The sequence below is a fragment of the Aegilops tauschii genome, chromosome 2 (genome assembly GCF_002575655.3).
Source record: "Aegilops tauschii subsp. strangulata cultivar AL8/78 chromosome 2, Aet v6.0, whole genome shotgun sequence".
NCBI lineage: Eukaryota > Viridiplantae > Streptophyta > Magnoliopsida > Poales > Poaceae > Aegilops > Aegilops tauschii.
The window spans coordinates 386,168,780-386,185,554 of record NC_053036.3 but is presented as its reverse complement, the minus strand read 5'-3'; the positions used below and the strand labels follow the sequence as shown (position 1 = coordinate 386,185,554).

Sequence of the window (16,775 nt, the reverse complement as noted above, 5' to 3'; positions counted from 1 at the left end):
GAAACGAGAGCACCTTCGGAGGCAAGATGGCAACGCGAGCTAGCATCACGGCAGCCATCCAACGAACACTAGAATTTTGGCGCCAAGTGGGAGCAGCATTTTTGGAGCACCCTTTCTGGGATCCTCCCTGAGAGAATAGCCATAGCACCTTACATGTTTCTTTTGCAATTCTTCTTCTTTATCTCCTTTGATCCTCGGATCAGAACCCGCATTTGATGTTTAACACCTGCTCCCTGCTATCAATCAATACAAGCCAGCAATCAGCTGGATCTTAAAAAAAAAAAAAGAACATTCATGATGTTTGTAGACTCCTTACTTCTCAATTTTTACAAGATGCATACAAAATCCGAGTGTAAACTCATTCAGTGACTATATGATTGGTTCACCGGATAATCATTAAGGCCTTACAATATTTCCATCCGAGAGTACTGTCGGTTTTCTGTACCGCCACTGCCAATGGCGGCAATGCTCGCCACCCTACCGAGGGTACTATCAGTTCCCCCCTCAAAAAAGAGAGGGTATTATACACTATGTTTTATACTACACTATGCTTCCTAATTAACTGAGGCCTCACAATTAACTGAGGTCTTCAATTTAGAATTGGGTCACCCGATTTTGACCGGGTCAACAATTTCTCAAGTTGCTTTCCCATTCAATTCTTTTAATTCCCTATGTTCCCTAATTTTGAGTCTCTTTCACTCAGTTGAGGTATTTAATTTTGAATTCAGTTTACGATTTAGACTAGGCCAATGATTCTTCAAATCAATTAGCGACAACCGGCGTATAAAAACATATCAACCACGTGCACCCTCCCACCACCTAGTAAAAGGAAGCGACCATGTGATACTATAGCACCAATATAGTACATGCAGCCACTGACGCTGAAATTTTCCACATAAATATAAATATTCCATGAAATCATCACATTATAAATAAAAATAAAACACGCCCCATCATCTTCCGCACTCGCCAAACTAAATATTCCATCAGTTTCAGAATATAAGGGATACTAGTTTTTTGGAAAGTCAAATTTCTTTAACTTGACCAAGTTCAGAGCAAAAAATATCGACATCCACAACATTAAACAAAAAAAGTATGAAAATTCATTCCATGATGAATCTAATCATACTGATTCGATGTTATAGATTTTGATATATTTCTCTACAAATTTGATCAAACTTAAAATGTTTGATTTTTTAAAAAGTAATATACCTTATATTTTGAAACAGAGTGAATATTTTTTTAATAAACCCAACAACGCGCGCCCATCCCTTCTAGTATAAGACGTAGCTTGCAAAAACATTTTATATTGTGGGATGAAGGGGTACTTTTTGTTGTTGTTGCGGGAAGGCTAGCTAAGGCTATACATTGACTTTACCTCAAATAACAGCAAATTGTACCAACATCATTGGCAGCAAAATGCATGTCCTGACTTGGAACGATACTACTATGTGTAGCCTCTAGCTGTACTGCATTGCATGCCCGGTTGCCAAGACCTCAAGTGAAACACACGTACACAGAGGTAGTTTGTTGCATTTCATATAACAGGCACATGGCCTGAACTGAACTGAATACGATCGAGGGTAACATACAACGGGTCGACAGAAGATTGTTGCACGTGTGTTTTCATTTCTTACAACATCCAGCAGCATCCGAGTAAGATCTAGTCCCGCCTAGTAGCTGCTCAACTATTCATCTTTTCCCAAGAACTGAAGGCTTTGTCTCTGACTAGGTGCATGCATGTGATGCTAATAAGCGCCGATAGTTAGGGCTCTTCAAGAACCCATTCCATTACACGCTGTACTATCTCCTCCTGCTCTGTGTCAGCGGCTTCTTCCTCGACATGCTCTTCGTTTTGCTGCTGGGGGTGGGGGTATATCATTTCTTCCGGCCTCTCCCAATATTCCCCCGGCCAAAACATCGAATTCCACACCGGCTGGCCAGAAGCTGCCAATGAGCATCCGGGCATGCAAGATCAATTTAAGCAATTAAATAAAGTTCTGCACAAGTAACCCAATACAGTAGAAAGTAGATAAAAATTGAAGTATACACAAATGTCGTCCAAGAAATAAACTAGTAGCAGGATGGCTTCTGCCCTCCCGCTGCACAAAAACCAATTGAACCGATCCTCAAAAAGAAAAAAACCAATTGACCCGCTGCACATTAACGTGAAACTGTTTTGAGTCTAACAGAAATTAACTTGCTCTATCGAACCGTGTTCCAGAGCACAGCTGCTAGATTTAGTTGTAGTACGTGTTGTTCATAAACTTCAGAATTTTTAAATGGAAGCCATTTAGATGGGATATACTGATGAAGACGAAATTTAAACAATACAAAGGCAACATCACAGTGTTGGTCATGTTTTGAACTAGGTAAAACCCAACATTTTGTTAGCAGTATGTTTAAAATCCATGATCAGAATATGAAGGCAACACAACTGTTTACATGTTAGTGTAAGGTCGGTCGAGCACTTCTTCCATGCATGATGATGGATGACACTGATTTGTACTCGAGTTGAAAAACAACCTATCTGGAAAGCATAGTATAAAGCCATGTAAATATATAGTACTTGCTTGATTTATGTTCATTTCCAATCCAATTAGCAGCATAATACCTACAGAAAAACAGTGTATGTATACTGATTAGATATAATTGATATCATGTAATTAAGGCCAACAATCTAGCACTACAGCTTGGCAAGTAGTAACAAGTACTTAGCAGCAGTATAGGTTACCAACCCACAAGCCAAAGTATGACGATAACATTTGAACATGGAGCCATGCATGTAGGCAACTCAGTATTAAAAGACACAGTCGAATCAATTTCACATAACTACTCCCTCCGTTCTGAATTACTTTACATCCATTTCAGCATCAAGTAATTCCGGATGAAAGTATCATTAGGCATATTATTAGCATAACATATAGAGTAGTATAGTATACCGACTACCAACCAGCTAAAATGTACTCCCTCCCATCGGAAATAAGTGTCGTGGGGAGTAGTACAATGCAAATTTTAGTTGGGACGAATCCAAGAAGATGTATACAGTCAAACCACGACTGATTTCTCTTTCAGTTATATGCTTTCCTTGGCAACAGAACAAGCCAAGCAATACCCACGTACTGTTAGAATTAATGGGCTAGGTCCATAGCAATTTCTGAAATCTCAAAGCCCATGTGTAAAATGGCAAGTGGTGGTGCTAAGTTTAGTCCCACCTTGGAAGTTGAAGAAGAGTTGGACCTCTTTATATAGTGGGTTCTCTCCACCACTCTAAGTGGTGTGTGAGAAGAGAAAGGGAAAACCACACGCGCGCGCTCGCTCGCTCGCCTGGCCGGGGCGGGGCGGCGGGGCGGGGCGGGGCGGGGCGTACATGCGACATGCGCGTGAATGGTCCGCCGAAATCCGGTCCGTCTCCTTGCAGGAGCGCAGCTTCCTTTTGCCGTTTTATTTTTATGTCTTGGCAGACAAGTTTTTGATTTCTTGTCCGGTAAGTATACGAATTAGAAACCGAGTCGGTTTGGGATTGTGGTCGCGACACAATACCGCCTCTGGTCCTAATAGACACACCGAAAAACACCTAGGGTTTTGCCTCATCTCACAACTTGCGCCGCCATCGTAGTCTACTCCATCCCAAACGCCGGCGTGCATCGGCGCGTGGGAGAGCAGGTCTCCGGAACCGTTCGTCTTTGCGATCCTGCACCGGGAGAGGACGAATTAGGTTTTTGGGAAGCGCTGTGCGCGACTGCTCAAATTCGTCATCACGGGTCGTCTTCCGTCCAAGTCGGGCGGTGCTACTCATCGTCGTATTCATCGCCGTCAGCAGCAGATCGTCGCCAACATCGTCATCAACACTGTCGCACCCATAATAGCTAACGATCAGTACGTCCAACATCCTCTGTTCATGTCTGTTTTTACAGCTATTGTTACGTGTTTGCTGCTGTTATGCATGTCTTGCTGTTCTTCTAGTTTGCTAGATTATTGCATGCTAGTATCTCTTCTAGTCATGAATTATTTACTGGAATTAATCATGAACTTGCCTAATATTCCAACAATCCAAAAACCTAATTATAGGCAATTTCCTGAGTTAACTATGGCTGGATTCGCTGATGCACTGAGGCCGGATAAGTTTACCGGTGTGCACTTTAAGAGGTGGCAGGTGAAGACCACGCTCTGGCTTACTGCTCTGAAAGTTTTCCACGCTAGTGTTGGTGCTCCAGAGGGAATGACCGACGAAGATCGGAGAAAATTCCAGGAAGCCAATACTATGTTTGTGGGATGCATTCTGAGTGTTCTTGCTGACCGTCTGTGTGATGTGTACATGCACATAAACGACGGAAAAATTCTGTGGGATGCACTGAATGCAAAATTCGGTGCAACAGATGCAGGCAGTGAACTGTACATCATGGAGAGTTTTCATGACTACAAGATGGTGAATAACCGTTCTGTGGTTGAACAAGCTCATGAGATACAGTGCATTGTGAAGGAACTTGAACTCCTTAAATGTGTTCTACCCGACAAATTCGTGGCTGGGTGCATGATTGCAAAGTTGCCTCCTTCATGGAGGAATTTCGCCACAACTCTGAAGCATAAGAGACAGGAGATATCAGTTGAAAATCTGATTGCATCTCTTGATGTTGAAGAAAAAGCTCGGGCTAAAGATACCACTGAAAAAGGAGGTGAGGTTCAGCCTACTGCTAACATGGTGCAGAGGTACCCACAGAACAAGAACAAAGGGAAGAACAAACCTGTTTTCAACAAGCCTACCAAGACTACTACCTTCAAGAAGAAGAAGTTCAACAAGGCTGAGCTAGAGTGCTACGCCTGTGGGAAGCCTGGACACTTTTCCAAGGAATGCCCTGAACGTGCAGACCGCAGAGGGAAAACAAGCTCCAAGACTGTCAACATGGTGACCGCTAGCAATACTGATGGGTATGGTAATTTACCTATTGTGCTTTCAGTATTTCAATCATCTTCGTGGTGGATTGATTCGGGTGCTAACGTTCATGTGTGTGCTGACATCTCCCTGTTTACTTCTTATCAGGTCGCAAGGGATTCTTTCGTCCTAATGGGGAATGGGTCACATGCTTCTGTTCGTGGCATTGGCACGGTGGATCTGAAGTTTACTTCGGGAAAGATCGTGCAACTAAGGAACGTGCAACATGTCCCTACTATGAACAAGAATCTAGTTAGCGGCTCCCTTCTATGTCGAGATGGATTTAAGGTAGTTTTAGAGTCCAATAAAGTAATCGTGTCAAGATTTGGACAATTTATAGGAAAAGGCTATGAGTGCGGAGGCTTGTTCCGTTTTTCTCTTTCAGATTTTTGCAATAAGTCAATAAACCAAATTTGTGCTAGTGTTAATGATGATGCAAGTATTTGGCACTCTCGTTTATGTCATATTAATTTTGGTTTAATGTCTCGGCTATCCAGCATGAGTTTAATTCCGAACTTCACAGGTGCCAAAGGTTCTAAGTGCCATAGTTGTGTGCAATCTAAGCAACCTCGAAAGCCTCATAAGGCTGCCGAGGAGAGAAACTTGGCACCTCTAGAACTCATACATTATGATCTTTGTGAGATGAATGGTGTGTTGACAAAAGGTGGAAAGAGATATTTCATGACTTTGATTGATGATGCGACTAGATTTTGCTATGTTTATTTGTTGCAAACTAAAGATGAAGCATTAGACTACTTTAAAATCTATAAAGCTGAAGTTGAAAATCAACTAGAGAGAAAGATCAAGCGTCTTAGGTCCGATCGTGGTGGAGAGTATTTTCCAAAAGTTTTTGATGAATTTTGTGAGGAACATGGTATTATTCATGAGAGGACGCCTCCCTATTCACCTCAATCAAATGGAGTGGCCGAGAGGAAAAACCGCACATTGACTGACTTGGTGAATGCCATGTTAGACACTGCTGGTTTATCTAAGGCATGGTGGGGGGAGGCTCTATTGACTTCATGTCATGTCCTGAATAGAGTTCCCAACAATAATAAAGAGAAAACCCCTTATGAGGAGTGGGTTGGGAGAAAACCATCACTTTCTTATTTGCGCACTTGGGGATGTTTGGCAAAGGTCAATATTCCTATTCCTAAGAAACGCAAACTTGGACCAAAGACAGTGGATTGTGTCTTTCTAGGGTATGCTCAACGGAGCATTGCTTATAGGTTTTTAGTGGTAAAATCTGAAGTACCTGATATGCATGTTGATACTATAATGGAATCTCGTGATGCAACATTTTTTGAGAACATATTTCCTATGAAAGATATGCATAGCATTGCTAGATTTTCTTCTGAGATAATTCCTGAATCTAGTACAACCGATGAATATTTCGAACAATCACATGAGGAAGTCCTTGAGAAGGATAACAATGAAGTTCCTAGAAGGAACAAGAGACAAAGGATTGCAAAATTCTTTGGTGATGATTTCATTGTATACCTTGTGGACGACACACCCAAGACGATTGCAGAAGCATATGCATCTCCGGATGTAGATGATTGGAAAGAAGCTGTTCATAATGAGATGGACTCAATTCTTTCTAATGGAACGTGGGAACTAACTGATAGACCATATGGTTGTAAACCTGTGGGCTGTAAGTGGGTGTTCAAAAAGAAGCTAAAGCCTGATGGTACTATTGATAAGTACAAGGCACGGCTAGTGGCCAAGGGCTACACTCAGAAAGAAGGCGAAGATTACTTTGACACCTATTCACCCGTTGCTAGAATGACCACCATTCGAGTGTTACTTTCCTTGGCTGCCTCTTATGGTCTTATCATTCATCAAATGGATGTAAAGACAACTTTTCTCAATGGAGAGTTGGAAGAGGAGATCTATATGGATCAGCCTAACGGGTTTGTGGTAAAGGGTGAAGAGAGAAAGGTGTGCAAGTTGTTAAAATCTTTGTATGGTCTGAAACAGGCACCTAAGCAATGGCATGAGAAGTTTGAAAGAACTCTGACTTCTGCAGGATTTGTCATTAACGAGGCTGATAGGTGTGTTTACTATCGCCATGGTGGGGGCAATAGTGTCATATTATGTTTGTATGTGGACGACATACTGATCTTTGGTACAAACATTAATGCAATTAATGAGGTCAAGTCTTTTCTATCAAAAAGTTTTGACATGAAAGATCTGGGAGAAGCCGATGTAATTCTAAACATCAAACTTATTAAGGATGAGAGTGGGATTACATTAACGCAATCTCACTATGTTGAGAAGGTCTTGAACCGATTCGGTTTTATGGATAGCAAGCCTTCTCCAACACCTTATGATCCCAGCGTGACACTCAGAAAGAACAAGAAAGAAACGAGAGATCAATTAAGATACTCTCAAATTGTCGGTTCACTCATGTACTTAGCTAGCGCTACAAGACCAGATATCTCTTTTGCTGTGAGCAAACTGAGTAGGTTCATGTCCAACCCGGGTGATGATCATTGGCATGCACTAGAAAGGGTCTTGCGCTATCTGAGAGGTACTATGAGTTACGGAATTACTTATTCAGGGCATCCTGCTGTGCTAGAAGGATATAGTGATTCAAATTGGATCTCCGATGTTGATGTACTTTACGCAACAAGTGGGTATGTATTTACTCATGGTGGTGGCGCAGTGTCATGGAGGTCTTGCAAGCAAACCATATTGACGAGGTCAACTATGGAAGCAGAATTAACTGCTTTGGACACAGCTACTGTTGAGGCAGAATGGCTGCGTGAGCTCTTGATGGACTTGCCGGTTGTTGAAAAACCTGTACCGGCTATTCTTATGAATTGTGATAACCAAACGGTTATCGCTAAAGTGAACAATTCTAAAGATAGTGCAAAGTCATCAAGACACGTGAAAAGACGTTTGAAGTCTGTCAGGAAGTTGAGAAACTCCGGAGTAATAACTGTTACGTATATACAAACAGACAAAAACCTGGCAGATCCCTTTACAAAGGGACTATCACGAAATGTGATAGATATTGCATCGAGGGAGATGGGTATGAGACCCATAGATGTTACACCATAGTAGTAACCCAACCTTTGTGATCGGAGATCCCGTGAATTAGGATCTGGGAAGAACAAGCTATTGGTTAACTGAGGAGAGTAATAACTTATGATCGTCTCCAAGTGAAGATGCAAAACTCTCAGAGCTGTAAGGCTCAGATCTGTAAGGCAGGTTGGCAACATGCCTTAATGTGGTTCTATTGGCTATAATTAGCAAAGATGCTGTCCTACAGAGCAGTCTTGAAAGAACACACCTATATGAGTTCTGACTGTAAACGTCGCAGTCTATGAGATTTGGGTGATCTCTAGTAAGCTCACGAAGAGACCAGGGAGTATGACGTATAAGCTCCAAACCGCGGGGTAGCCTACTGGCGGTCAGGTACTGGTTAAGACTTTGAGTGAAACCTGTTCACACAAAACTAGCAATTCAAGGCATAGTCCATTGTCAAGTTGTGAATGGATGTAGCTTAAAGTTCTAGGCAGAAGTTCAACTTAACAGTCTCTGCTGAAACACTGGTATATTAAACAAGTGGTGAGAGAAGGCAAATCTCTAAATGGGTATTTGAGATCTGGTGGGGGATTGTTAGAATTAATGGGCTAGGCCCATAGCAATTTCTGAAATCTCAAAGCCCATGTGTAAAATGGCAAGTGGTGGTGCTAAGTTTAGTCCCACCTTGGAAGTTGAAGAAGAGTTGGACCTCTTTATATAGTGGGTTCTCTCCACCACTCTAAGTGGTGTGTGAGAAGAGAAAGGGAAAACCACACGCGCGCGCTCGCTCGCCTGGCCGGGGCGGGGCGGGGCGGGGCGGGGCGGGGCGTACATGCGACATGCGCGTGAATGGTCCGCCGAAATCCGGTCCGTCTCCTTGCAGGAGCGCAGCTTCCTTTTGCCATTTTATTTTTATGTCTTGGCAGACAAGTTTTTGATTTCTTGTCCGGTAAGTATACGAATTAGAAACCGAGTCGGTTTGGGATTGTGGTCGCGACACAATACCGCCTCTGGTCCTAATATATATACAGCTACCGGCTGCGGCCAGAGACACACCGAAAAACACCTAGGGTTTTGCCTCATCTCACAACTTGCGCCGCCATCGTAGTCTACTCCATCCCAAACGCCGGCGTGCATCGGCGCGTGGGAGAGCAGGTCTCCGGAACCGTTCGTCTTTGCGATCCTGCACCGGGAGAGGATGAATTAGGTTTTTGGGAAGCGCTGTGCGCGACTGCTCAAATTCGTCATCACGGGTCGTCTTCCGTCCAAGTCGGGCGGTGCTACTCATCGTCGTATTCATCGCCGTCAGCAGCAGATCGTCGCCAACATCGTCATCAACACTGTCGCACCCATAATAGCTAACGATCAGTACGTCCAACATCCTCTGTTCATGTCTGTTTTTACAGCTATTGTTACGTGTTTGCTGCTGTTATGCATGTCTTGCTGTTCTTCTAGTTTGCTAGATTATTGCATGCTAGTATCTCTTCTAGTCATGAATTATTTACTGGAATTAATCATGAACTTGCCTAATATTCCAACACGTACAATATGCAACATCCATTTTCTGGAAAATAAACAGAGTACATCACAGAGACAGAGCATGACCAGATTCTTTCGGTGGAACAAGAAAGCATACCTGAAGAAGAGGCGACCGGGGTGGGTGCTGGCGAGGCAAAAGAGGAGGACGCCAATCCCGAGGATGTCTGCGCGTGACGAGTCGCGGACACGGAGTAGGATGATGATGGAGGTAGCACCGAAGCGAAGGGCACAGAGGAAATAGTGGACGCCGAGCTCGCCGTCAAGGTCGAGGACGACACAAGAAGTCGCGAACGCGGAGGCGGAGTTCGCCGAAGTCCCCGTCGAGGTCGAGGACGACACAAGTGAAGGCGCGAACGCGGGTGGCTCGGAGGAAGTGGTCAGCGCGGAGCTCGCCGAAGTCCCCATCGAGGTCGACGATGACACAAGCGAAACCGCGAGCGCGGAGGAAGCGGTCGGCGCGGAGGAAGCCGAAGCCCCCGTGGAGGACGACACAGGCGCGAACTCGGTGATCAACGGCCCCCTCCCCGTCCCCAAGGAAGCCTTGGAGGAGAAGGCGTGGGCAGACGCCGACGCTGATGTCGGGGGATCGAACTTGAATGTGTTAGGTTGATCTCTCTCCCGTTCGAACCCAACGGGTCGAACGGGCCCCTGACTCGCGCCCTGATCGGGGGCGCCCAATCAAACCATAGTTGGTGGCCCCCTGTGACCCGCACTATATAAACAGATGTGAGGGCCGGAGCACGACTTACGAGGTTAATCGCTGCCATAATCCCCACCTACAATCCCTACCGATCTAGGGTTAGCGCGGTGCTCACGGGAAGCTCCACCACCGCCGCCGTCCACTCTCTGTCCACATCGTCACCGGCCCCTACTTCACCATGGCCGGCGCTGGATCGAGCTCGTCTGGACAGGCAGAAGGTAGGTTCACCGGAATGATCTAACCTATCCGATCCAAAGCAATCTATCAATGGTATCAGCCAGATCGGGTTAGACTTTTTCGGTTGAAAAGAAATCACAGAAAGACTCCCTCCCCCAAAGAACCCTAGAAGGGCAAAGAAGAAAAGTTGTGCCGCCGCAAGGCCGCGGTGTTCCTCTCGATCTCGATGCGCATCGGCAAGCCGAGGCATCGAGAAGAAGAACACCACCCCTTTTCAGGGGCAAAGAACACCACCATCGACCCGTTCGACGGCGGCGCGCTCACCGCAAGGGGAACGCGCGACCGGCGAAGGGGTTAGCAGGGGCGCAGCCGCTCCGTCCATCTAGGTCGCCGTCGTACGGCAGTTGCCTCTCTTTCTCTCTGTGGGGAGGTGGTGGATGGAGACAGTACATACAAAGGAGGGGGAAAGGATAGGGGAGGGGCTCCGGCGTGGTGGTAGATCCACGGCGTCGCCGGCGGCCGGCGCAGCTCCAACCTCACCGCCACTCGACCGCCGTCACGCGCAGTGGGGAAGAGGAGGGCTCAGCCACGCTGCTCTCTCTCTCTGCCACAGGAGAAAGAAAAGGGAGGAAAGAAAAGGAGAGGAGGCGCGCGGCGCGGTGGCTTCAGCCGCCGCCGCTGGTGGCCGGACAGGGCTGCCGGGGCGCAGCCCCGTGCTCAGCCAGTGGGAGCGGCGAGAACGAACCGAGCGGCGCGCGGGGGGAGGAAATGACTAGGGTTCCCCTCGCCCCTCACCGCATCGATCGATTTTGATCAGGCGAAAACGACGCTGGTCCGTCGGATCGCTATGGACGGGCTTGATTGAAACCCTAGTGCGGTCGCTGGCCATTGGGCCGAAAGAGGAGGCACGAGCTGGGCCGAGGCCGCCAGCAGCGGGCGCCGCCGCGCGCGCTGGGCCAAGGCCAGCAGCCGCGGGCGCTGCCGCGCGAGCTGGGCCGAGGCCGGCTGTGCTGCAGTTTAGTTTTTCCTCTTTTTTATTTATTCTCTGTCATTTTCTTTTCTACAATTTTACTCAAGAGTGACAGAAAAAGTTTCTGAAAATTCAAACAGAAAATTTTCAGAAAAGAAATGTTCATGAATTTTATAAAGAAAACTAAAAAAAAGTTCATGATTTCTTATTCGGTCAAAGAAAAGTTTCTGTAAAATAGTAAAAAGTTCATGAATTTTTATTCATGTTTTTCCGCTGCGTAAATAATTAATAGTGCTCTTTAACAAAAGTTTCGATAGAATTAAGTTTTTAAGAGCATGTTAAAGTGATTATTAAAATGAATATGATTATGTTATTTTTATGACCAACGTTGTTAATAACATGATCATGTTTTATTATTGAAATTTAAAGGTGCATTTATTTCTAATTTTTTGCCCAAAGTAATATAGATTTAATTGCATAGACAATTATATGTTTAATTTGACCAACGTTAGATTAATGCATATGATTGTTATATTGATGTCACTTAAATTGTGATTTCAGGAGGCTTTCACTTGATGAGTTGCCTAAAAGATGTTTCGACACTCAGAGGTGACAATCACAGTGAGTGGAGGAAGAAAGTTGAACTGGCATTTGTCTGTGCTGATCTGGACTGGGTTCTGGATGAACCACAGCCGGTCAGACCTACAGAGCCAGTAAGAGAGGCCACTGATGATGATGCTGCGTGGGCTAAAAAGAGGGGGGATTATGCTCCTTTGGAGATGTCCTACATCATAGAAAACCAAAAGTGGGTCAATGCAAACAACAAGTGCATGGCCTTTATAAAGAATACAATTGAGAGCACCATTGTGGGCTCCATTGCAGAGTGCACTTCCGCAGGGGAGTTGCTTTCAAAGATAAAGAGCCAGTTCATTGGCTCTTCAAAGATATATACCACCCAGGTGTTAGAGCAACTGGTGACGGAATGCTACACAGGTGGTAGTCATGGAATAAGAGAGCACATCCTTAGGATGAGCAATATGGCAGCAAAGCTAAAGCCCATGGATGAGGATCTGGAGATCAAACCAAAGCTCCTGGTCCACCTGGTCATGGCTTCACTGCCAAAGGAGTTTGAATCTTTTGTTGTGAACTACAATATGTCACCTGGAACATGGGACATTGAAAAACAATAGCAATGTGTGTCCAAGAAGAGGACATACTCAAAGCCTCACATGGTGGTACACTCAACTATGTGAAGGGTCACAAGAAAAAGAATTACAATCAAAACAACAAAAGTTCTCCTTCAAAGCCACAAGGAAAAGCTTCCTATCAGCATCAGCGTCAGCAACAACCTTTCCCAGTGGACAAAGACACTTGTCTCCACTGTAAGAAGACCGGGCATTACAAGAAAGACAGTCCTGATTGGCTAAAGTCAATCATGGCAAAAATAGGTAACAATATAGTTTCACTTGTAAATGAATCCCTGTATGCACAGTTTTCAAAATCCACTTGGTGGATTGACTCAGGAGCAACTGTTCATGTTGCAAATTCTTTACAGGGATTCCATTCGACGCGGACTACGCTAAGAAGCGAAAGACGCATTGAAGTGGCGAACGGAGTTGAAGCAGAAGTTGAAGCTGTCGGTGATATCTCCTTGGAGTTAGCTGATGGAATCAATCTTCTAGTTAGAGATGTTTTATTTGTTCCATCATGTCATAGAAACTTAATAAGTGTTTCTTGTTTGGACAAAGATAATTATGAATGTTATTTTGGACATGGCAAGTGTGCCATTTAGTTAAATAATGCTTATGTGGGTGATGCTTTACTACATGATGAGCTTTATTTGTTATCACTTCGTGAAAAAGTTTATTCCGTTTGCAATGTGAAAGAACATGTTTCCGCGTCGAATAAAGAACAAAAGAAAAGAAAAAGAACATTTGACTCATCGAAATTATGGCACTGTAGCTTGGGCCATATTTCGAAGGGGAGAATAGAAAGATTAGTCAAAAGTGAAATTCTTCCTCCGTTAGAATTTTCAGCCTTAGAACAATGCATAGATTGCGTTAAAGGAAAGTACGTAAAACAAATCAAAAAAGGTGCAATCCATAGCACATGCACACTAGAAATCATTCACACTGGTATTTGTGGACCATTTTCGGTGAAAAGTGTGGATGGATATGACTCGTTCATAACATTCACAAATGATTACTCTCCCAATGGTTATATTTATCCAATCAAAGAAAGATCGGAAGCGTTGGATAAATTTAAAATATTCAAAGCTGAAGTTGAAAATCAGCACGATAAAAGAATAAAGATAGTAAGGTCCGACCGTGGGGGAGAGTACTACGGTCGACACACTCCATATGGCCAAGTCCCTGGACCTTTTGCGAAGTTCTTGCAGGAGACTGGCATAGTAGCCCAGTATTCAATGCCAGGCGAGCATCAGCAAAATGGAGTAGCTGAAAGGCGCAACCGTACCCTTATGGATATGGTGCGCAGCATGATGAGTTATTCCAACTTGCCATTGGGATTATGGATGGAGGCGCTTAAAACCGCCATTCACATTCTCAATAGAGTACCAAGCAAGTCGGTGCCCAAAACACCGTACGAGCTATGGATAGGAAGGATGCCCTCCCTACAACACTTCAGGGTGTGGGGGTGCCCTGCTGAGGCCAAAATGTTTAATCCAAACATTGAAAAGTTAGATCCCAAAACAGTAAGTTGCCACTTCATTGGCTATCCAGACAGATCAAAAGGTTTTCGTTTCTACTGCCCTGACAGATTCATTCTCTTTTCGTCATTCGTTTCAATTCCTACGGTGGCTCGTTCAAGATTCTTACTGTTGTTATCATATCAATTCATTCGTTCTTTCCAGCCCTACCGGTGGTTCACGAAGACTTTCTCAAGTTTTGCGCTATATCTACCCTTAATCCTTTCTTCTCCGGAGTTTCCAAGTTTTTCTCGTTTGTCTCGTCACGAAGCTCCATCTTAATCATCGCAAGGATTTAATCTTATCCCTTTCATACTTCAATTTTATCTCATCATTCTTTTGTTACCGGAGTTCATCACGGTGGCTCGTCATGATTTAATTCATTCTTCAAGTGTTCATCAAGATTCCTGTAGGCGTAGCTCAAGTATCTTCTTCTTGCTTCTCAAAGTGCAATTAATTCTCCATATTCTTCTGAAGTGGAGTTTTGCATTTCCTCGTTCTTCTCAGCTTTTCAATCTTTTCCGCTTGTGGTAGGTTACCACCTCATAATTTTGATATATTATCCATAAGTCCACAACAAGCTTATTCTTTTCGTTGTTGATTTTCTCAACAATTCCGGTCAATGTTTCCTTCTAAGGATGCTCTCTATTTCATTCATGGTAGAAGTTGTCATCTTCTTCCCCGTTATTCTCATTCCACTCCGGAGGTTTTTGCTTGTTCCTCAAGTCAAGTATCGTTCCATTTCTCAAGTTCATGTTCTATTCTTTCCTTGTTCAGCCGGAGTGCTGCATAAATTCCTTCGTTATTATTCCTTTTCTATCTTGTCCTAACCAGAATGGTTTCAAATTCAGTCTTATTCCTTGAGCTTTTGCTTCTTGTCTCATTCAACATTCCTCTTTCCTACTCGAGTGTTCTTGACTTTGTTCATCCTCACTCTTTTGTTCTTATTTCACCTCATCCCTTTTTCCTTCCGTCTCGATCCTAAGATCTCGGGACGAGATATCTTGTTAGTGGAGGAGAGTTGTAACACCCCGGATTCGATGCGCCAGGTCTCTTCCAGTATTCGCTGTCGTTGCCTTGTCATTTGCTTGCGTGTTGCATTTTGCCATGTCATCATCTGCATTTCATCTGCATGTTTCTCAAAACTTGCATCAGGTCCTTTTCCCCGTTGTCCGTTTCGTGATCCGACACTCCCACACCCGCCCGTCGCCCCTCTCAGACCTTGTTTCGTGAGCGGGAGAAAAATGTTCTCGGAATGGGCCGAGATTTGCCGAGTGGCCATGGTATATCACCGGTAGACCGCCCGTCAAATTTCGTTCCATTTGGAGGTTGTTTGACGCCCTAATGGTTAACCGCGTAGCCCGAAACCTCCTTCTCTTTGCAGCCCAGCACCCCTCCACCTCAGCCCACTAACCCAGCAAAACCCCCTCCATGCTCTCCGCCGTTCGATCACGATCGTGTGGGTGAAAACCGCTCCCCGTTTGGACTCTCCTAGCTTCCCCTAGCTATAAATAGGTGTCTTCCCCGAATTTTGCAGTCCAAACCCTAGCTTCTTCCTCCTCGCGCCGCCGGACGTGTCCATCTGCGCTGGACATGTCCAGCCGGCCACATCGCCCGACCAATGGGATTGTGCCACGTCGCCCTCGCCGCCTCCCGTAGCCAACTGCGCGCCGCCACGTGTCCCCGCCGCCGCAGCCTCCCACCGCGCCTCCCGCGTCCCCGCCTCCGCCAGCCTCGGCCTCCGCGCCAATCGCCGGCCGCCGCGTCTCCGCCGCCCGCGCGCCGCCTCCGCCGACCTCGCGCCGTTCGGTCGCCGCTGCCACGCCGTTCCTACCGCGCCGCCCCGCCCGGATCCGCCTGATCCCGGCCGGAGAAGCTCGCCGGCCGGCCAGATCCGCCCCCCCGAGCTCCCTCGACCTCGCAGGCGACCTCCTCGGCCACAACTCCGGTGAACCTCGTTTTTCTGCCAAGTCTGAATCTGTTTATGAAACTTGCTATGTTTACAGGGTGCCATCATATCTTCTGTGCCTTTTTGGCTCTTTATCAGTAAGGGACTTTTGTTCAATAAAATTATTAGATTCATGCCATGCCTTTGTTTGCTATGATCTGTTCCTGTAGCATGTTGTTTGATAGCTCTAAACTTAGCAACCTGATGTTATTTCTACCATGTCCAGTGATTTCTGCTAAGTCTGTGAAACTGTTATTATTTGCAATCTTGCCATGTCCTTTTGAGCATGCTCTAGTGATTTCTAGAGATAGCTCCGTGTTCATGTTTTGTCATGCTTTAAATGTACATCACATCCATGCCTTTTTTGTTCATGCTGGGGTGCTGTAGCATATTGTTTTGATGCGTGCAAAATGCCTAGTTGCTGTTTTGGACAGATTGTTGTTATATCTTGTTTGGAGTGTATGTGTTGCACCGTTGCTCCGTTTTGAGCATGCTCTATATGAAACTTGCATAGTTTTGCATGTAGTTTCATGTTACCTTGTTGCATCCTTATCTTGAGTGTGTTTGCTTGATGTTTGAATGCATTTTGCATCAATGCCATGCTTGACTTGTTTTGCTCATATCTTCTAGGCCGTAGCTCCGAACTAAATGAACTTTATATGTAACTTGACTAGAATTTTGTGTAGATCATCTTGGTGCATCTTAACTTGATGTTTACTAACTTGAACATAAGGCTTATTCAGATATGGACCAATTTTGAAACTTGCA

General features: G+C 45.0%; 1 long non-coding RNA gene across 1 annotated transcript; it reads right to left on the bottom strand.

The window, feature by feature from the left end:
* Positions 1-887: 887 nt before the first annotated feature.
* On the bottom strand, positions 888-10,053 carry LOC109751430 (uncharacterized). Its single transcript, XR_012203834.1, has 2 exons — positions 9,603-10,053; positions 888-1,947 (listed from the first exon to the last, which is right to left on the bottom strand). It is a non-coding gene; the product is annotated as an uncharacterized lncRNA (long non-coding RNA).
* Between the last annotated feature and the right edge of the window lie 6,722 nt (positions 10,054-16,775).